Source organism: Mustela erminea, chromosome 2, assembly GCF_009829155.1.
Source record: "Mustela erminea isolate mMusErm1 chromosome 2, mMusErm1.Pri, whole genome shotgun sequence".
Classification (NCBI taxonomy): Eukaryota; Metazoa; Chordata; class Mammalia; order Carnivora; family Mustelidae; genus Mustela; species Mustela erminea.
Genome location: NC_045615.1, coordinates 24,480,515 through 24,501,015, shown reverse-complemented (window position 1 = coordinate 24,501,015; position 20,501 = coordinate 24,480,515). Strand labels below are relative to the sequence as shown.

General features: G+C 35.6%; 1 protein-coding gene and 1 non-coding gene across 4 annotated transcripts in view; both read left to right on the top strand.

Annotated features, from left to right (window-relative positions):
- The window catches only part of LRBA (LPS responsive beige-like anchor protein), a 731,121-nt gene that overhangs the window by 2,746 nt on the left and 707,874 nt on the right, over nt 1-20,501 (top strand). The gene's annotated exons all lie outside the window — the stretch shown is intronic.
- On the top strand, nt 19,722-19,862 carry LOC116585355. Its single transcript, XR_004283564.1, has one exon. It is a non-coding gene; the product is annotated as a U4 spliceosomal RNA (small nuclear RNA).

The window sequence follows — 20,501 nt, the reverse complement described above, 5'->3', positions numbered from 1 at the left end:
TTCCTTGGATGACAGACAGAAATCTGTGGTAGTGATATAGCCCATAATTAGTTGTTTGTGTATGAAATACAACATTCTTCTGGCAGAAAGAGGATTCCAACTCCTTTAGAATGCCCTGTGTGAAGGTGGATCACCAAATATGAGTCGTCTGCATTTTATTAAGGAAAATCCAAATCCTGAAGGAATGGTTTGCTTATATGCTGTCTATAATTGTAGGCCTGTTAGAGAGAAAAGATTATTGGTTAAATTCTGCATAGCTGTATGTTTTCAGAATAATAGGTGTCCCTTAGAAAGGAGAGGGAAACTCTGTTCAGTTACACCTCTTCTTTACTTACGGTCATTCTCTTCTTATGTAGAGCACAGAATTAGATTAGTTCCTCCCTTTTCCATTCTACCTTACAGTACTTTACATGTTCCTTCATGGATATGTATGGTCTTGGCCAGTCTTTAGAAAATCTTGAGAACTGAAGTTTTGGGAATCTGATAAGCTAGTCCATCTCAACATTGTTAGTTCTACAGCACCTAAATATTTCCTGATAGTTATCAGCTTTAATCTTAATTCTGCTTAAAGAAGGAAATATTAATAATCATGATTTTACAAATGTTATGATGTTTACTATTTGCCAGGCAGTGGGTCAAGTGATTTACGTATGTTTTTAAATTCTTTGAACAACTATTTAATATATATCTCATTTTATGGATGAGTAGACAGAGACACTGAAAGGTTGAGTAGATTGCCTACTATTTGGTGATTCTTAGAATGGCCACCTTTCTAGGAGTACATCTGTCTGTTGCGTTGATATAGAATTGTTTGCTTCTCTGAGCAGGTATTTATAGCTCAGGCATAACTTTCCTCATATAAGGACACCTAATATTAATGATGAACTCTCCATCAGTATAATTCAATTCTTCTTCTTCTTCTTCTTTTTTTTTTCTTTTTTTAAGAGAGAATGAGCATGAGCTGGGGGGATGGAGAAGGGCAGAGGGAGAGGGAAGGAATCTTCAGCAGATTTACCTAACTTGGGGATTGATCTAATGACCCTGAGATCATCATGTGAGCCTAAGTCAATCCAAGGCTTAACTGACTGTGCCACCCAGGTGCCCCCCATTTCTTCCTCTAACATTCCAATAGCTTTCACAAAACTGCTTTAAAGAGTAAAACAAAAAACAGCTTTAAAGCAAAAACATTTTTCTGGCCATTCAGTTGTTTCTTTACTTGGCATGCAGATGTAGAAAGTTTATCATTACACTTTTTATAGTCAGTATATTGGATTAAAATGTATAAAATTGTGAAAAACTAGGATACAGACAGAAGAATATGTAATATGTGTAAGTTATTAAGTCTTACAATGATATAAGCCCTGTGAGTCTGGCTTACTTAGCCCAGTATATTACCAGTATGACTGAATCCTTCCTTATGTGTGTTCTGCTTTATTCTACTATCTTCACTGGATTTTTCATTAGTAAGTTTAAACCAATATTTATAGCAATTATAACTTTTTCCTATTTTTGATGCATTTTTGTTAAAATAGATCATGTCCTACTGATTGTTTTTTACTGATTACATGTTAGCTACTTAAAGTAATAATATCTGTGCTGTTAAAATTAATAACTTCCCTTTCCCTGGAGTTGTCCAAATTAGTGGTAGAGCCATACATCCAGAGATCTTTACAAAGTGCTCTCTCCTAAATTTGCTAATGTAGCTTGACCTTACTGTAACTTGACTAAAATTCCTTTGAAATTTACCACTGTTCTTATAATTTCTTTTGCAAATCTGTTTTAAAGGTTTTGATTAATAGTACACCTGTGTATTCAAGTGTTTCAAACTTCTAGGCAACTTTTACATTTTTCTAGTTGCAGCTTTAAACCATTTCATTTTTTCTTATCTGTGTGCTAAACTAATTTGTCAGACATTTGGACCCAGAATAATTAAGGTATTTTCAGAGACTTGCTGCTGAGTTTAACTTCCATCAGGTCTTTAAAGGTATTCAATTCAAGAAAAGTGTTTCCCATGGGCTGGTGACAAATACATGTTTTAATAAAACTTGTTTAAAAAGTATATTATTTTAATTAAAATGTTAAATCTTAAAAAGTGGAATATAATTTTTCATGACTCACTATATGTCATTTGATATAGGTCCTGCTAAAGGTATTAGTGGTGCAAACTTACAATAACTATAGGAGCTGAGCATATCACATAGAGGTTCTGTTCGTATTGACTGTCTGCAGAGGGTGTGCTTATAGACTTAGAAAGGCAGCTTTTGTTCCATTCTGGTTTGTTGTTGGACGATAGTAACATGGGCCCAAAGGTGTCATACCTTTTGATTTTCTAGGAAGAATTGGAAATTAATATTTAAAAAAATAACATTTTTAAATGTCCGATTAAAATACTGCAAGCTACTGTGTGAGACATATAAAATTGCAGGTAGTTATTTTTCAAGCGTTTATATGAACATTTATTAGAAAGATAGTAACAAATTAGCAAGTTTAAAAAAATAAAAAAAGATAATAGCACAAAATGCTTCTTAATGTTCTCCCCCAACCCCCATAAATTTGTACATCATGTTATAAGTAATAGGAAACTTGAACTGGTTTTAAACACAGTAAAAAGGATTTATAGGCTTATTTATCTCCAAGTCCAAAGGTAGGGCAAGACTTACGGTAATACAGTAATATTAAAGATCACTTTCTTTCCGTTTCGAAAGTTCTGCTTTCTTCAGTCTGTTGCTGTTCCTCTCATGATTGTAGGAAGGCTGCCAGTGGTGGTTGGGACCATATATATTTTTGTTCACATCTCTTGGGAGAGCCTCACTGTCCTAACATTCCAAATAAGGGTCTGGACCTGATTACTGAACGAGTGACTATGGTCATTGAAATGGTTGATTGGCTTAAGCAAACCGGGGCCAACTACTATACCTAAGGATGGGGTTAATTTTCTCTGAACTACGTGGCCTGTCTGGTGAGAGGTGGATACGCAAATAAAAATCTGGGCAAGAGATTGAAAGGGTAGGGGTGCCTGGGAGGCTCAGTTGGTTAAATGTCTGACTTTGGCTCAGGTCATATTCTTGGGGTCCTGGGGTCTAGCCCTGAGTCAGTCTCCATGCTGGGTGTAGAGCCTGGTTGGGATTCTTTCTTCCTCTGCCCCTTGGATGCTTGCATGCATGCACTCTCTCCCTCTCTCTCTCAAATAAAATCTTTAAAAAAAAAATTGAAAGGGTAAATGAATAGTTGGATAAGCAACCGATAATGTCCGCTATTCTTTTCAAAGGTATTTGTTTAAAGAGGAAAAAAGTCATTCATGAACTCAACATCCTATTGCGATTTTGAGCAAGTTTTAAAAAACTCTTTGTACCATAGTTTTTCCTCTGTACAAGGGGGAAACTACACTTAGGATTATATGAATAAATACTTGTAAAACATTTAAAATAATGTGTGGCACATTGAGTGCTATTATAAGTATTTACTGTTATTTTAAGATCTGTAGTTTAGATAGTTAAATCATCATATTCCAACCTTACAATTTTTTGTTTCTATATAGCTGTTACCAGCCTTATTGGCTCTGCAGTATACTATGTACTCCTTCTGAATTTATTTAATAGTCATTGTGATTTTTCAGAATTGTTTTTAAGCGCTTTTGTTGAGGTGTAATTTATGTACCATAAAAAAATCACTTGTTTTTAGTAAACAATTTAGTGATTTTTATTAAGTTTACAGAGCTGTGCAGGCATTACCACAATCTAATTTTAGAACATTTACATCCTGTGTTCAAGATGTTTCATAGTTTTAGCTCTTGCATCTAGGCCTGTGATCCATTTTGAGTTGATTTTTAAAAAAGGTTTTATATGTTCAAGTAATCTTTATACCCAACATGGGGCTCAAACTCACCACCTTGAGATCAAGAGTCCCACCCTCTGACTAAGCCAGACAGGTGCTCCCATTTTAAGTTGATTTTTTGTATGTGACAGAATGAGATAGGGTCTAAATTCACCTTTTTGTATTTGGGTATTACCACTCTGTTGAAATAGGTATTCTTGCTGCTGAGTTTTGTCAAAAATTGGTTTACCATAAGTGTAAGGATTTATTTGGACTTTTTCCCTTTGATCTGTATTTCTGTTCTTTACCATAGCCACTCTGTCTTAATTACTGTAGCTTTGTAGTAAGTTTTGAAATAGGGATGTGTGTCCTTTTTATTTATTTATTTTTTTCAAGGTTGTTTTGGCTATTCTTAGTTCTTTGCATTTCTGCATTAGTTATAGGATCAGTTTGTCTGTTTTTGTGAAAAAGCAGGCTGGGATTTTGATGGGGAGGTGTTGAATCTATAGTTAACTTTGAAGAATATTGAGTTTTCCATCCCATGAATATGGACTTGTCTTCCATTTCTTGTGGTTTTCCTTAATTTCTTTAATCAATGTTTTATAGTTTTCACTGTAGGAGGAGATGAATTATTTGAGTAAAAAAAATTTTTTTTTTCTGCTATTGATGCTTCTTTAGGTAGCTTTGTGCATTGAAATTTCTAGACGGGAATAAATGGTTCAAAGTATATGAACATTTATGTAGGTCATGAATAGATATTGTTAGCTTGTTTATTAATGTTTACAATCAGAAGACATGTAGGTGAACTGATGAATTTTAAAAGCTTCATAGTTTTTTGGAAGTGATAGGTTTGATCATTTAAGTCCCTGCAGGTACCCATTCATGTTTCCATTAAAATTAGTTCATTTTAAATTGAGAAATCATTTAGAAAACTGAAAAATCAGAATTTTTCTTTTATTTGTGAATAGAGAAAGCTTTTTGTTTTTCAAACTGACCTAGCCTAATTTATCTAGTATATCTAATTTTTATATTATAAAGTCTCTCTTTCCAAACATATATTCTTTAAAATAGTTTTAATAGGGGCGCCTGGGTGGCTTAGTGGGTTAAAGCCTCTGCCTTCTGCTCTGGTCATGATCCCAAGGTCTTGGGATCCAGCCCCACATTGGGCTCTCTGCTCTGCAGGGAGCCTGCTTCCTCCTCTCTCTCTTTCTGCCTGCCACTCTGCGGTCTCTGTCAAATAAATAAATAAAATTAAAAAAAAATAAGATTAAAAAAATAAAATAGTTTTAATAGTTTTTTTGTATATGTGAAAGAAAAGTATTCAGAATGCATTTTTGTTTTATAGTACTTAGTAAATTGTCTTATTTATCTTTGTACCTCTAGAATTTTTTAGTGTTGGTACTTCAAAAATGTTTGTTAAATGGAAATTTCCTAATCTTATCATTGATAAATTATAATCATTAGGAACCCTAGTTTTTTTTGTTCTTTCCTGCAAAAGATATGTTGTTAAGACCTTAATCCATATTTCTTTCATTATTTCCTGGCTATTTCTTATGAAGATAATTTTAAGGTAGCTTGAATTTTTCATTGTGAAATTTTGAGTTACCTCAATATCTGTTTAACCACTAAGAAATAATTTTGTTAATTTATTTTCAGGATATTCTCTTATAACCTGCTTTAAAGTAGTTTTTTCTTTTCTCTAGTATTATGTCATGTAATGGGATATACATATATATACTCAGAGACCTACTTGTATTTAGTGAGTGTTTCTAGTGAGTCTTGACTTGAAAACTGTTGGGACAATACACAAAGTGAAAAACAAAAGAAAGAAACAATAAAGAAATGTAGAGAGTACATGAATTCTTTCTCATTTGCTAAACTAATTGCATCAAATACTACTCGTTTTAGATTTTAAAGGTGTTTTGTGTGTCTTTGTATATCTTTTCTGATATCTTTGTATATCTTTTCTCATGATTTAATTGGATTTGTATAAGGGTAATATATGTGACTGAAATGTGCTGTGTCAAGTACAGAATGTCTTGATGGAGTTTGTGGAAGTTTGCATATTAGGGATTTTGTAGTGCAGATTCTTACTATGGGTGGGAAATTGGACACCAAATGACTTTTAAGGTTATGTAACTATCTGATGTTCATGCTCTAGTTTTTGTTAGAAATTGCATCTGGGTGTTTGCATTTATTTCCCACACTTCTTTTTACCAGAGTTATCAGTCTTTTAGTAATTCATATTCTAAAAAAATTGTAGTTTTAGAGAGAGCTGAGAGGCTGGATTTTCCATGTATATTCTTAGAGAAAGATGAAAACTAATGAGGTCTCAATTATTGCTTGGGAACTGAAAAAGATATTTTTGTCTACTATCTTTATTCAACGAAGACTAACTTCATTGGTGTGGTATTTTTATAAGCTACAGTAACTCTTAGAAAGCTATGAGAATTTAAAGTAATTAGGCCTCTGATGAGGTGTTTGGATTTTGTTGTTTCTGGGTGAAAATACTTTTCTCATAAGGTAATATAAATATGTAATCTTTTAAAAATTCTATTTATTTATTTATTTTTTTATGACAGCATGTGTGTGGGGGATGAGTGGCAGAGGGAGAGGTAGAGAATCCCAGGTGGACTTCGTGCTGAGCCAGTCCTATGTGGGGCTTGATCTCATGATTCTGTGATCAGACCTGAGCCAAAATCAAGAGTTGCATGCTTAAAGGACTGGGCCACCCAGGCACCCAAATACAAGTATTTTATATCTAGTTGAATCTAGATATAAAATACTTGTATAATATATAATAAATACAACTATTTATATGTAGTTGAATCTAGTCTTCATGATCTTTGGGCTTTAGTATCTTGAATAAAATTATTATATTTCAGAGCTTATAGATAGCATTTGTATATGAAAACGTTTTAACACGAAGCTTTTTAAAAAAAAGTGTTGGGTTTTATGTTAATACATCAAACTTAAAAAAACAGTCCTGATAATAATATGATAGTTAATCAGTTTCAAATGGGTGCCAGCAAATCTAGGGGTGCCTGGCTGGCTCAGTTGGAAGAACTTGTGATTCTTGATCGTGGGATTGTGAGTTTGGTTCCCACACTGGGTGTAGAGATTGCTTAAAAAAAACTTTAAAAACAAACAAAAACCCAAATCTTTTTTTGAAACGAAGTAGGCATGGATTTAAGAGACTGATTGGTATATGAAATGCGGGAAAAATTTTCATTATTAAAGAAAATTATATAACGGGATTATAAAATGATTAACATTATCACCAACTTATTTTCTTATATCAAATTTCTATGAAATTAATAGACATAAAGCAGACACTAAATCCACGACATTTTATTTTATTTCATTTTTTTAAAGATTTTACTTATGTATTTGACAGAGAGAGAGAGAGAGAGAGAGAGATCACAAGTAGGCAGAGGCAGGCAGAGAGAGGGGGGGAAGCAGGCTCCCCACTGAGCGGAAAGCCCGATGTGAGGTTCGATCCCAGGACCCTGAGATCATGACCTGAGCCGAAGGCAGCGGCTCAACCCACTGAGCCACCCAGACACCCCATAAATCCACAACATTTTAGAATAATGTTCCTTACTATAGGTGTCTGTGGATGGGCAAGGGAGTGCCAGTGGTCAGAAGTGTGAATGGGTAATTTTGTTAGTTTACTAAAACATTAGGTGGATTTATGGTTCTTAATCTATTTTTAAAGATTCTTTGGGTTCCTAGTTTTTATTTTTGGTGTTGGTGAGATGATCTGTGGCTCTTGAAGTAGGGGGAACATATGTTGATAATTGATATGTTTTTGAATTGAAATTAATGTTATTTTGAGTTTTAATAGATAATAGCAATATTTAAGACTAACTGAGCGTGCCAGGTTCTGTGCACTCTATTAACCCAGTTTAATTCCTATATTTCACACAGTTAGGCAGGTATTAGGTGTTTCTGCCAAAATACCTTGTGTTCTGCAAAAGTGGACTAAATAATAGGATTTATGGGTGAAAAATAGGATTGGGGTGGGCCATTCAAAATCTGTGGCTCCTTGTGACCAGAATACTAAAAAAATCAATGATAATCCTGATGAAAATATTAGGAACATTAAATCTCTGCTGTATGGCTTCCCTTATTAATTCATTGTTTTAATACAGTGAGAAATATCTTTGCAGTTTTTTCTTTTGTACTTGCAGATTGTTGGATACTGAACATTGTGGAAAAAGTATACTAGTTCTTGAAGTTATTAAAACAGGTACTATTTGTGTTAAAGGAAAGCAATTCTGCAAATTTTTAGGTTTTCATAAGATCTTTGCATATTTCCAAGTATTTCTTTTTTTTTTTCTTTTGTTTTTTAAAGATTTTATTTATTTATTTGACAGAGAGAAATCACAAGTAGCCGGAGAGGCAGGCAGAGAGAGAGAGAGGGAAGCAGGCTCCCCGCTGAGCAGAGAGCCGGATGCGGGACTCGATCCCAGGACCCTGGGATCATGACCTGAGCCGAAGGCAGTGGCTTAACCCACTGAGCCACCCAGGCGCCCCTCTTTTTTTTTTTTAAGATTTTATTTATTTATTTGACAGAGATCATAAGTAGACGAAGAGGCAGGCAGAGAGAGAGAGAGGGAAGCAGGCTCCCTGCTGAGCAGAGAGCCTGATGTGGGACTCTATCCCAGGACCCTGAGACCATGACCTGAGCTGAAGGCAGCAGCTTAACCCACTGAGCCACCCAGGTGCCCCCAAGTATTTCTTTTTAATTCTGTTGGAAAAAATTACATATAAACCAAGATCACATCCACACTTTTCCTACATTATTCTACTCTTTAACAATCCTGTAGGAGGTAATGCAAGACAAAGATGTAAGTTACAGCAGAACAGACTGTGCTATTAGAATATTCACTTTATAAATGGTGAAACTGAGATAGTATAAGTAGCTAGCTCAAGTCACTGAGCAAGTAATATTGCTGAGATTCAAGCTCAGGGAATCCACAACCTGAGCTCTTAAGCTGTATATGGTTTATAATTACAAAAAACCTTAAATGTAAGAAAGTGGCTTAAGGCATCTTTCAATTGTGTAATTGAATAATAACTCTGGGAAAGTATCTAGATTGTTTAGGAGCTGCCTAACATAGTCGAGATTGTCTTGTGGAAGGTAGGTCCCCCCACCCTACTTTATTTTTTAAATTTTTTTATTTTTAAAATATATATATATATTTTATTTGACAAACTGAGATCAAAAGTAGGCAGAAAGGCTGGCAAAGAGAGAGGAGGAAGCAGGCTCCCTGCTGAGCAGAGAGCCTGATGGGAAGGCTGGATCCCAGGACCCTGGGATCATGACCTGAGCCGAAGAGGCTTTAACCCACTGAGCCACCCACGCGCCCCCCGTCCCACTTTAAAAATGCATGTTAAGAAAAGAGAGGTTTTAGTGAATTGTTATTTTTATTTCAATTAATTATTTTTTTTGAATGTGATTTTTGAATTGGTTGGAATTAATGACATAGCTAATCATTATGCAAGATATTGGAATTTGCTTTTTTATATTCATGGTTAAGATTTAGTTAACTTAGGGGTGCCTGGGTGGGTTAGCCAGTTAATGCCAGGGTGCTCCCTGCTCAGTGTGGAGCCTGCTTCTCCCTCTCCCTCTGCCTCTCTCCTTCTCCCCGCTTGTGCTCTCTCTCTCGCTTATGTGTACTCTGTCTCTCAAACAAAAAAAAATCTTAAAAAAAAAAGAAGGGGGGGGCCTTGGGTGGCTCAGTGGGTTAAAGCCTCTTCAGCTTAGGTCACGATCCCAGGGTACTATGATCAAGCCAGTATCCGTGCTCTCTGCTCAGCAGGGAGCCTGCTTTCTCCTCTCTCTCTGCCTCTCTGTCTACTTGTGATCTTTATCTGTCAAATAAATGAATAAATAAATAAATCTTTAACAACAAAAAAAAAGAGCCTACCTTCCAGCATTTAAATGGCCTTGTATATTGATCCTACCAGAAAGTAGGTTTTAAAAAATTTTTTGATTTTTTTTTTTTAATTATTTTTTAAGTAAACTCTACCCCAACGTGGGCTGTGAACTCTTGAGATCAAGAACCAGCCAGGTTCCCCAAGAGAGTGGGACTTAAATAATTTTTTTTGTGACTATATACTGATCACTGTGAATATATTAGTAGGAAAGGATAATGCTTTTGTTTATCAGTTGCAGAAGGTAATACTAGTTTTTGTCTTTAGTTATTTGTCAGGATGTATTCATAGGCTTCTGATGTTTATCTGACCTTTCCTTGAAGTTGATTTGTTTTCATGATAGATTTACTTAATAAAGCATCATATACTCAAATTTATGGGACAAGATTATCCTTTGTTCCTATAAATTAAGTATACATTTAACTAGGGTTTAGCTTTTAAATTTTCAAATAAGACATTTATTTAAGAAGACAATTAACTATGAACATAATTTTACATGTTGCTATTTTGACTAGATCTATCTCTTTTATGCTTAAAAAAAATGAAATTGCTTTCTTCTACGAAACATGTATCTGTTTTTAATCAGATCAGTTCATTCATTCATTCAGAGAATATTTGTGTAGCAGACATGGTATACCAGGCATGGTGTCAGGAGGGTGCTGGGAATAAAACAATGAATAAGAGAGGTATGGACTTCGCCCTCATGGAGTTTAAAGTGTCGATTCTTTGGCCTCTAGGTACCCTATTTCTCCAACTATGCATCTGTCCTTCAGTTAATTAGATTTATTTTCTGATACTTTACAAGTATACCCCATTCTTACTCCTGTGTCTGTTGAAAATTAGTCATCTCTGTGATCTTTATATATTGACTACATTGATTAAATTATTAGGAGGTGGTGATGATGTCTGTCATATATCTTTTACTAAGAATTCTTTATCTTCTCTCCTTCTACCCATCTAAAACTTGTAGGAGAATAATCTAATGGTGGTATGTAAGTGAACTACAATGTGGTACTTAATTTCTGACCCTATTACAACCCTACCTGGAATCGGGTGGCAGGGTGGCAGGGGAGGTGGAGAGAGGGAAGGATGCCATGTGGATAAATTTTTTTTTTTAAAGATTTTATTTATTTATTTGACAGAGAGAGATCACAAATAAGCAGAGAGCCAGGCAGAGAGAGGGGGAAGCAGGCTTCCCACCAATCGGAGAGCCCAACGCAGGGCCCGATCCCAGGACCCCGAAATCACGATGGAAGCGGAAGGCAGAGGTCCAACCTATGGGGCCACCCAGGCGCCACCATTTGGATGAAATTTTAATGTTCTTTATTGTTTTGCCAGTACATTTCTATTCTGACTTTTTTTGATAGAACCAAAGTTAGGGGTGCTTGGCTTATTCAGTTGGTGGTGCATGTGACTCTTAATCTTGGGGTCGTAGGTTTGAGACCCATGTTGGATGTAGAGATTACTTTTAAAAAATCTTAAAAAAAAACCCCAAAACTGAATTTGCACTTTAGATTTTTAGTGATATTTAACATACCTTGGCTGTGATTTGGTTTCTTCTGTGATAATTCTGGGTCATTAATTTAAATGTTGGTGTTTAGAATATGATCTGGAATGCTGAATATTTCTGTGTATCTTTCTCTCTTCTACATCTTCAGTATACTGCACTAGTTCAGTACTTGTCACTTTTTTTCCTGTATAGTTGCATTAGTTTACTTGCTGGTTCCTGCTTCTCTAGTCTCTTCTTGTAAATATCTGCCCCAGCTCCTGGAGTATTTTATGTAAAATTAAAATCTGATCATTTGATTTTTCCTTTCAAAATCTTTCTATAGTTTTTCATTCTTTTCTGGGTAAAGGCCAAGTACCTTAATATGACAGATAAATTATCTGGATCTTGGCTTATATCTTTCCATTACCTTCATCAAACTTTGTACAATATTGAACTTTGAGGCTTGAAAGTTAAGGCTCTCAAGTGACATGACATATTTCATTGATCGAGGGAAATCATATGGCCATGCTTGAGTTTCATAGGATGAAACTTCTTGCAGGCAGAGACACTGAATATTAGAGAACAGGAAGATTATATTCTTCATAGTTCTGAGATTTACTGATGTTTACTGAGTGGTTGGCTCATATGTATGTCCTGCATCTCACTCTGTTTCTTGGTTCTATTTCTGAAGTGTGTCCCTTTGTAGTTTTTTTTTTTTTTTTTTTTTAAGTTTTTTGAGGGGCAGAGGGGCAGAGGAAGAGGGAGAGAGAATCTTAAGCCGGCTCCAGGCCCAACACATAGTCTGATGTGGGGCTTGATCTTTACAACCTTCAGATCATGACCTGAGCTGAAATCAAGAGTTTGATGCTTAACGGAGTGAGCCACCCAGGTGCCCAGTAGTTCTTTTAGTGAGGGTCTTTGAGTGGTAAACTCATTATTTGGGTAGAAATTTCCTCGTATTTCCCTTGTTCTTGAATATAGTTTAGCTGGATGCAGAATTCTAGTTGACAATAATTTTAATATTTTCAAGATTGTGTTCTGTTCCCCATTTTAGTCTCTTATTGAAGTTGTCCCTGTTATAGTTTTAATTGCTTAACTTTACAGCTAATCTGTTTTTGTGGTTGTTTTTAAAGACTTTTTTCTTTGGTTTTAGGGTTCTAATAGTTTCACCATAACTTATCTATTGGTGATTGTGCTTCCTAAATTTGAGAATTTGTGTTTTTCTGGGAGATTCTCACAAATAATGGCTTTTCTTCATATTATCTATTTTTTTTTTTTTTTAAGGAAGATTTTTAAAATTTATTTGAGAGAGAGTGAGAGCACAAGCAGGGGGGAGCGTGAGAGGGAAAGGGAAAAGCAGACTCCTGTTGAGCTGGGAGCCCAATTCTAGGTTTGATCCTAGGACCACAGGATGATGACCTGAGCCAAAGGCAGCTGCTTAACTGACAGGTGCCCTATTTAGTTTATTTATTTGTATTTTGGAACTCCTAATACATGACATGTTAGTTTTTTTCCATTCTATCCTGCATGTCTCTTAATCTTTCATGTTTTCAGTCTGTCTTGTGATAGTGTCTTTCTTCTGGTTTCTTCATTTCTATCTAATCTTTTGTCTCACCTATTATGAGTTTTTCTTTTTAGTGAGTGTATTTTTAGAAGTTCTTCAAATTTGTATTTTTAAAAAAATAGAATCTTCTATTTTTTTCTTTTGTCTTGGTTCTTTTATATCTTTAGTTATTCATATACACTGCTTCTGTTCTCTATTAGTTAAGTTCTATAATCTCCAAGGGGGGTTGTTTACAAAGGTGTTAGTAATCCTGGATCATGAGCTAATTTTTTAGGAGTGTTGTTTCAGAACAGTAGAGACTGTTCTGTTCATTTGTTTACTTTATTTACTTTAAGTGAGACATTTAAAAACAATGACTCAGTTTAGCCAAGTTTTAAATTCAGCATAATATATTGTCTAAATATTTTTTTAGTTTATATTGTTAGACACTGATTTTATATTCTGTAGGTTAAATGCATTGTGCATGAAAAGTTACCATCAAATTATTCAAGTGGGCTTCAGGAGGGAAGATTGAAATTAATCTTTTGTCCTGTGACCCAGTTGTAATAAAGCTGAATCTGGATGTAAGTCAGGGTGTGTGACTGAGTGTTGATTAAATTTAGCCAACATAAGTGTTTTATAAGGATTATCTCATTTAATTTACAAAACAGCTACTTGACATAGTACTTTATTAAACTTGTTTTATAATGAGAAAACAGGATTGGGGAAATTAAAGATGTAAGATAGGATTTAGACCCAGGTTGTTTGAGCCTGAATCTTCTACACTGTGTTGTACTAGGTGACTGTTAATATAAGTTGGAGGCTTGTATTAGAATTGTAGAAAATGATCACTTAACTAAGTTCCTCAAGAACTGTAATAATTGAAAAATTAGTTTATGATAATCAGAAACAGTAAGAGTAATAAGCTTTGAGAAAATGAATTACCTTAAAACTTCATTGATTTAACACTGCATGCTTTATTTGATTTTTTAATCACACAGTTTCCTGTGTGTCAGAGGTTGCATGATAATTTATACATGTTTAAGATATGCACCAATCAATTTTCTTTGATAACCAGAGAAAAATGAAATTACCAACTCTCTATATTAGGGATTGATCATATAGCTAATTCGTGATTTATGAATATTATTCTTAACCTGCATTACTTGGGTTTTGTTCATGGTTTTGTTAGTGCCTTAGCCAGACAGCCAATATGAAAGAAAAGAAAAATTAAATTTTAGTTTTGCTGCTTATTGCTGTCTCTTGAAAAGATTTAGAAGAAGTTGAGCATTAAAGTTAAAATGGAAAAATTTGGCATACCTTTGAGAGGTTTATTTACTCTAAATTTCCACTGCTATACAATGTAAATGTTGACTTCACTTGTGGAAAATTTTTTTTTTATATTTTAAAGATTTTATTTACTGATCTGACAGAGAGGCAGGGGGAGTGAGAGAAGGAGAACCAGGCTTTCCACTAAGCAGGGAGTGCAATGTAGGGCTCCATCTCAGGACCCTGGGATCATGACCTGAATCAAAGGCAGATGCCCAATACCTGAGCCATTCATGCACCCCACTTGTGAAATTTTTGAATCTTGAAAGGATGTTCTGATTCCTAATTATTATCCAAATTTGAAATGCCCCCCCCATGGCAGTTTCAACTGGATCCTTTTGTTCTTTTTGATCATTGTTGCCTCCAGATACTCCTCTTCTGAATCACTTAGAGATAGTTTTCCTTTTTCCTTTTTCTCTGTCTTGCTCACCAAGACCCAGATTTCTTCCTTGATGCTGGAACTACTACTTAGACTGTTAGAGTTTTCTGGAGCTGGTCTCTGGCTGCTGTATTTGATACTGAAGTGGGAAAGAAGAAATGATTATAATCCACATTTTTCCAATAGAAATTATGGGATAATAATAGCTAGTATTTATTGAGTACTTGTGTGACCTAGTGAGTATTACCCTTTGTCCTCATTTCTTTCCACTCTGCCTCCTTGCTTATTCAGTTCTGGAGGCACTAGCCCCCCTACTCTAGTTTTTCTCTCTGCCTAGAAAGATCTCTCAAATATCTAATTATATTATAAATATCAATAAATGATATATAAATTATAAATATAAATTATAAATTTCAAATCTTGAAATGTTTCATTCTTTCATAATCATTTTTTATAGTTTCTTCCTGAATCCTATTTTTTTTTTTTTTAAGATTTTATTTATTTGAGAGAGAGAGAGTGAGAGAGAGCATGAGCAGGGGAGGGAGAGAGAGCAGCCTCCACACTGAGCAAGGGAGCCCAATGCAGGGCTCAGTCCCAGGAACCTGGGATTGTGACCTGAGTTGAGGGCAGATGCTTAACCAACTGAGCCACCCAGGTGCTGCCCTCCTCCCCTTCCTATTTTTGATATCTTATTTGAACATTTCAGTATTTCATATCTGATTTTTTTTTTTTTTTTTGGTTGTTGTTTGGGGGTTCTGTTTCTGTAAGATTTGTTTTGCTGATTTGTTGGGGGCTGTTTCTTCATTATTTTGTGATTTAAAAAAAATTTGAGCTTATATTCTATGGACTTTATTTGTGGGGATAGTTTAAGATCTGGGTTTAAAGTGTACGCTTCTTGGCAGAATTGATATTTGCTTCTGTCATGCTCTGGTCTCTTTTTTTCTTTTTTAAGATTTTATTTTTAAGCACGGAATCTCCATACTCACTGTGGGACTTGAACTCTCAACTGCGACGTTAAGAGTCCCATGCTCCTCCGACTGAGCCAGCCACGTGCCCTTATGGTCTAGTGTCATTGTCTTTTTTTTTTTTTTTTTTAAAGATTTATTTAGTCACTTGAGAGATGGAGAAAGAAGGGGATGGGTGAGGAGTAGGGCATGAACAGGGGGAGGGACGGAGGGAGAGGGAGATCAAGCATATTCCCTGCTGAGTGGGGAGCCTGTTGTGGGGCTTGATCCCAGGACCCTGATATCATGACCTGAGCCAAAATCAAGAGTCAGCTGCTCTATTGACTAAGCTACCCAGGCACCCCTCTAGTCTTTTCTAACTCAGAATCTTTCAAAACTAAATTTTAAGTTTGAGTTTTGTTAGATCTGACACTTGATCTGTCCTCAAACTGGAGTGATAGGTGATACTTTTTTTCTCTTCTGCCTGGGTTGAGATAGGCAAATATCTCCACCATGTTCTGTGCTGAGCATTTCTGCCTATTCACCCACGGAGAGAGTGGTGGTCTTCAGATTTCCTACCTTACTTAGGCCCCCTAGCTTTTTATCCTTTTCCCTCAAGCAGCCCCTTTAGATCCAATTCGTTAATCACTAAAGATTGGTGGATGCTCTCAGGGCAAGCCTCAGTGCTCACTGAAACTTTATTGTTTCCTAGCTCTAAGGATTTTTCTTGCTTTCTCTTCAGCTCAACCACTTATGAAAAACAAAACAGAACAAAACAAAAATAATCTTTTTGTTTGTTGTTGAATATTCACCATTTTAAGCAATTCTGAATCATGAATATTTTTCTGGATTTTGTAAGTTTTCTATATTGCCAGAAATGGATCTGATTTCTTTCTCCGTTTATCTGTATGACTCTGTCCTTCATTTACTTAAGGAATCTCTTTCAGATGTCTCATTAGAGGAACTTTCCTACTGCCAAACTAGTACCCCCCTCCGTCACTCTTTACCTTTTGCATCCTACTTTTGTGTTTTTTTTTTTTTTGTATCCTACTTTATTTTATTTTATTTTTATTTTTATTTTTTAAGATTTTATTTATTTATTTGACAGAGAGAGATCACAGTAGGAGAGAGGAAGGGAAGAGATCACAGAGAGAGAGGAAGGGAAGCAGGCCCCCTGCTGAGCAGAGAGCCCGATGTGGGACTCGATCCCAGGACCCTGAGATCATGACCTGAGTCGAAGGCAGCGGCTTAACCCACTGAGCCACCCAGGCGCCCTGTATCCTACTTTATTTTTATATCATTTATTTTCTTTAGATATTTTATTTATTATGTTTCTTCTTATATAAGAACATAAGATCCCTGAGAGTAGTGACTTTCTTTTTTGTTTACTGCTTTATTGCCAGTGCTTAGTATTAGGGCCTGGCACATAGTTGGTGCTCAATAAATACATGTTAGATGAACGAATGTGCTAAGTGCTTTAAATTGATTATCTTTCCTAATCCTTGTAGTAATTCTTTGAAGTAAGTAATATTAGCATCTTTAATTTTTTTTTTTCTTCAAGACGTTATTTTTAAGTAATCTTTATACCCAGCGTGGGGCTTGAACTCAGAATCCTGGATCAGAAGTCACATACTCTACTGGATGAGCCAGGCAGGCACCCCTATCACCTGTTTTTTAAAAGTGAGGAGTCTAAGACTTGTACAGTTAACTTGCCCAAAGTCACACAAAATAGAGGAGGTAGAAATTGAACTCCAAGTAGTCTAACTTTAGAGTAGCCTGTTGTCCTAACTGCAGTGTTTTGGTGGTTGTGGTGAGGTGGGATGAGCAGGTTGATATAAAACTTGTGTAATTCTAGAGTTCAGCTCTGCTTTATAGCCCATTATTTTTTTTAGAAAATGTGTTGTAGATTTCAAATAATTTTCAAGTAAAGTTTGGAATCTAGTATGTAAATTAAGAAGCTCATGCAATATTAACTAGTAAGTTTTTCTGCTCTTATTTTCATTTCTTTCATTCTTTCTATCTGCTGTCTTTAAGACATCTTAAAGATTTTGGTGAGATTATGCTGGGTTGCCTTTATTTCTTACAGTTATTTTATAAAGTAGTTAAAATATGTAATTTATTATAAGCTCTGTTTTAGTTAGAGAAGGGATACACATAAGTTAATTAGTAGATAGGAAAACAGAAGTCAGATGATTTCCCCCAACTGAAATTCAAATCTCAGTTGGCTTAGTCTGTTAAGCCTCTGATTGGTTTTTGGTGCAGGTCATGATCTCATGGTTTTAAGATTGAGCCCTGGGTCAGGCTCCGCACTCAATGTGGAGTGTGCTTGAGATTCCTTCCCTCTCTGCCTCTCACCCCCGACTTGTGAGTTCTTTTTTCCCTCCCTCCCTCTTTCTTCCTTTCTCTAAGATAGATAACTCTTAAAACACACACACTCACACACACACACACCCACACACACTCACACCCACACACCCCGCCCTGTTTCCTTTTGCATTCTTCATTTCAATGATATCACTTTAATCTTGGTTTGTCTTTCTTCCTCATTCTCACAACCAGTCTGTCACCAGATAGTCTACTTCTTAATTCTGACCCCAAATATCTCTTGAAAGGATTATTGTTAACACCTTTAAAACTGTCATTTTCCTCTGCCATACTATTCCATAGTGTGGTTTATGAGGCCGCTCCCTTCCTAGACTTTTCTTTCCTCTGTTGTCAGGGCCACTCTGTATATTGAGCTTTCACTTTTAATAGGTCCTGCCTCTATAACTTCTGTGCTTTTCTGTCAGCTGTTCTCTCTTCTTGGGTGCCTTTCTTCCTTCTCTGCTTGCCGTAGTCATGCTTACACTTTACTTTTACACATAATTTATATACTGTGTTTTCTAAGCACCCATTACCTCCTTCTAAGACTTCACTCTTCCTCCGTCTCACCACAGAACTTTGGTTATAACCTATTATAGCATTTACCTCATTCTTTTATATTATGTTTTTATATATTTATCCTGCTAGACCATGAACTTGAAGGCAGAGATTATACTTTTATCATTTTTTTAAAAGTCATGTTTATTTATGTATATCTGTAGAGTAAAATTCATCCCTATTAGTTGTACAATTTGACGTATATAGTCTTGTAGCCATCATCATGATTGGGATGTAGGCTATCACCTTCAAAAAGTTCCCTTGTACACCTTTGTAGTTAGTCCTCCCTCATTCTCAGCCTTTGGCAGCCAGTGATCTAATTTCTGTTCCTATCATTCTGTCTTTTTTTGAATGTCAGTAGAAATGGAATCATACACTAGGTATCCTTTTGTGACTAGCTTCTTATATGTAATTTACTGCATTTGAGATTACTCCTTGTTCTTGCATATATTAATAGTTTGTTTCTTTTTATTGCTGCATCATATTCTATTGTATGGATGTACCACAGTTTGTTCATTCAGTCACGAAGAGTTTCTGTTGGCCAATGAATAAAACTGCCCTAGAACATTTGCATAGAGGTCTTTGTGTGGACATGTTTTCATTTTTCCTGAGTAATACTTCAGAGGCTTTTAAACTTGAGGTAGAATGCCAAGGAAACTTCCAGTTCAAAAAGAGCAGAATACAGATTGCAAGAAAAAGAAGCAGCAGCCCAAGGGAATGAAGGAGAATGAGTTTCACTTGCCATAGGTAGAGGGAGAGATAAAGAGTCTTGGTGGAAATTTCCACCTTCCTCTAAACGATAGAAAAAAAAAAAATAGAATGTACCAGTCAGCTAATAATATAACCTGTGGGGCCACAGAGCAGATAAGCTAGCTGAAAATGTGCTCATTCAAGTCAAAATTTGAGTTGCTTCAGACAAAAATACTCTTAAAATTTTATTCCATAACAAATTTTCATGTCTTCACATTTATACAGGATGGGTTTTCCTCATCCATACCAATGAGTTGGCATTTTCAGATACAACTTATATTACGCAGTAGTCCCAGTGATTTGAGGCTTTTGGGACTGTGATGGACAATGATTTGCAATTAAGAGTATCCCCCACCCCCCCGACCCCCAACCCCCCATAATGACAAGAGCTAAAATAAAATTATAGCAATACAAATATTAGAGAAATTGTGATAATGTCGTCAGCTGGGGAGGTCCCGACGCTGAGCTCCAACCTCAGAGAAGCTCTTTATAGTGTGGCCAGCGGGCAGGGCTGCGTCGCTGATGATAAGATCCTTATAGGAGTATGCATGTGAATCTGTACCAAATAGGACAAAAGTCCATTCAACAAATTCACTAATTGAAAACTGTGAAAGCTTTGCACAGTGGCAGTATTGTAGCCAATGAAGGTTTATCCGAGGCGTGAATATTGCTTATTGAAAACTGTCCTATTATATCGCGCCTAAGTCTGTATCTGTTAATCTTAAATTAGATTATTAGACTTTTACTTCTAAAAAAATAAAATCAGACCCCATGTATAAGCACATGGTGATTCTAACACCATTTTAAATCCACAATCATTCTAGGAGACAAGCAAAATGACACTGCTCTCAAAAAAGAATGGTACAACACACATTGGGTCCTGTTCTTGAGTATAGTACTATGACATTGAATGTATCATGGATACTATCTCCTTAATTCCATATAATTTTTGGCAGCAGACTTTAAGTTCCTAGAAAATTACTTCCTAAAGTTTGGTAACCTTAAAGTATTTCAATTCTAAAGAACAAATCGTAGAGAGTCAAAGAGAACAAACGTATAGAAGCCATATGTTATTAGTTAAAATGACTTGTGAAAGAATGTTGATAATGTTTGAAGCTGGTTGGTTGATAGGTACATAGGAGTTCTCTCATGCTTTAATGTGTAAATTTGGAATATTTCATGATCTTTTTATTTTTATTGATTGCACTAGGTCAGATTTTAAACACCAGAAAGGTGGGTTGTGGGGAGAAAAAAACAAAGAGAACTAGCATTGAGTGCCTCTTGGTGTTTTAATATATAACAAACTCTATGAGATAGAATCAACCCTATTTTACATAAAAGAAAATTGAGAATCAGAGGGGTAAATTTTCTTGCCTGGGATCACAAAGGAGT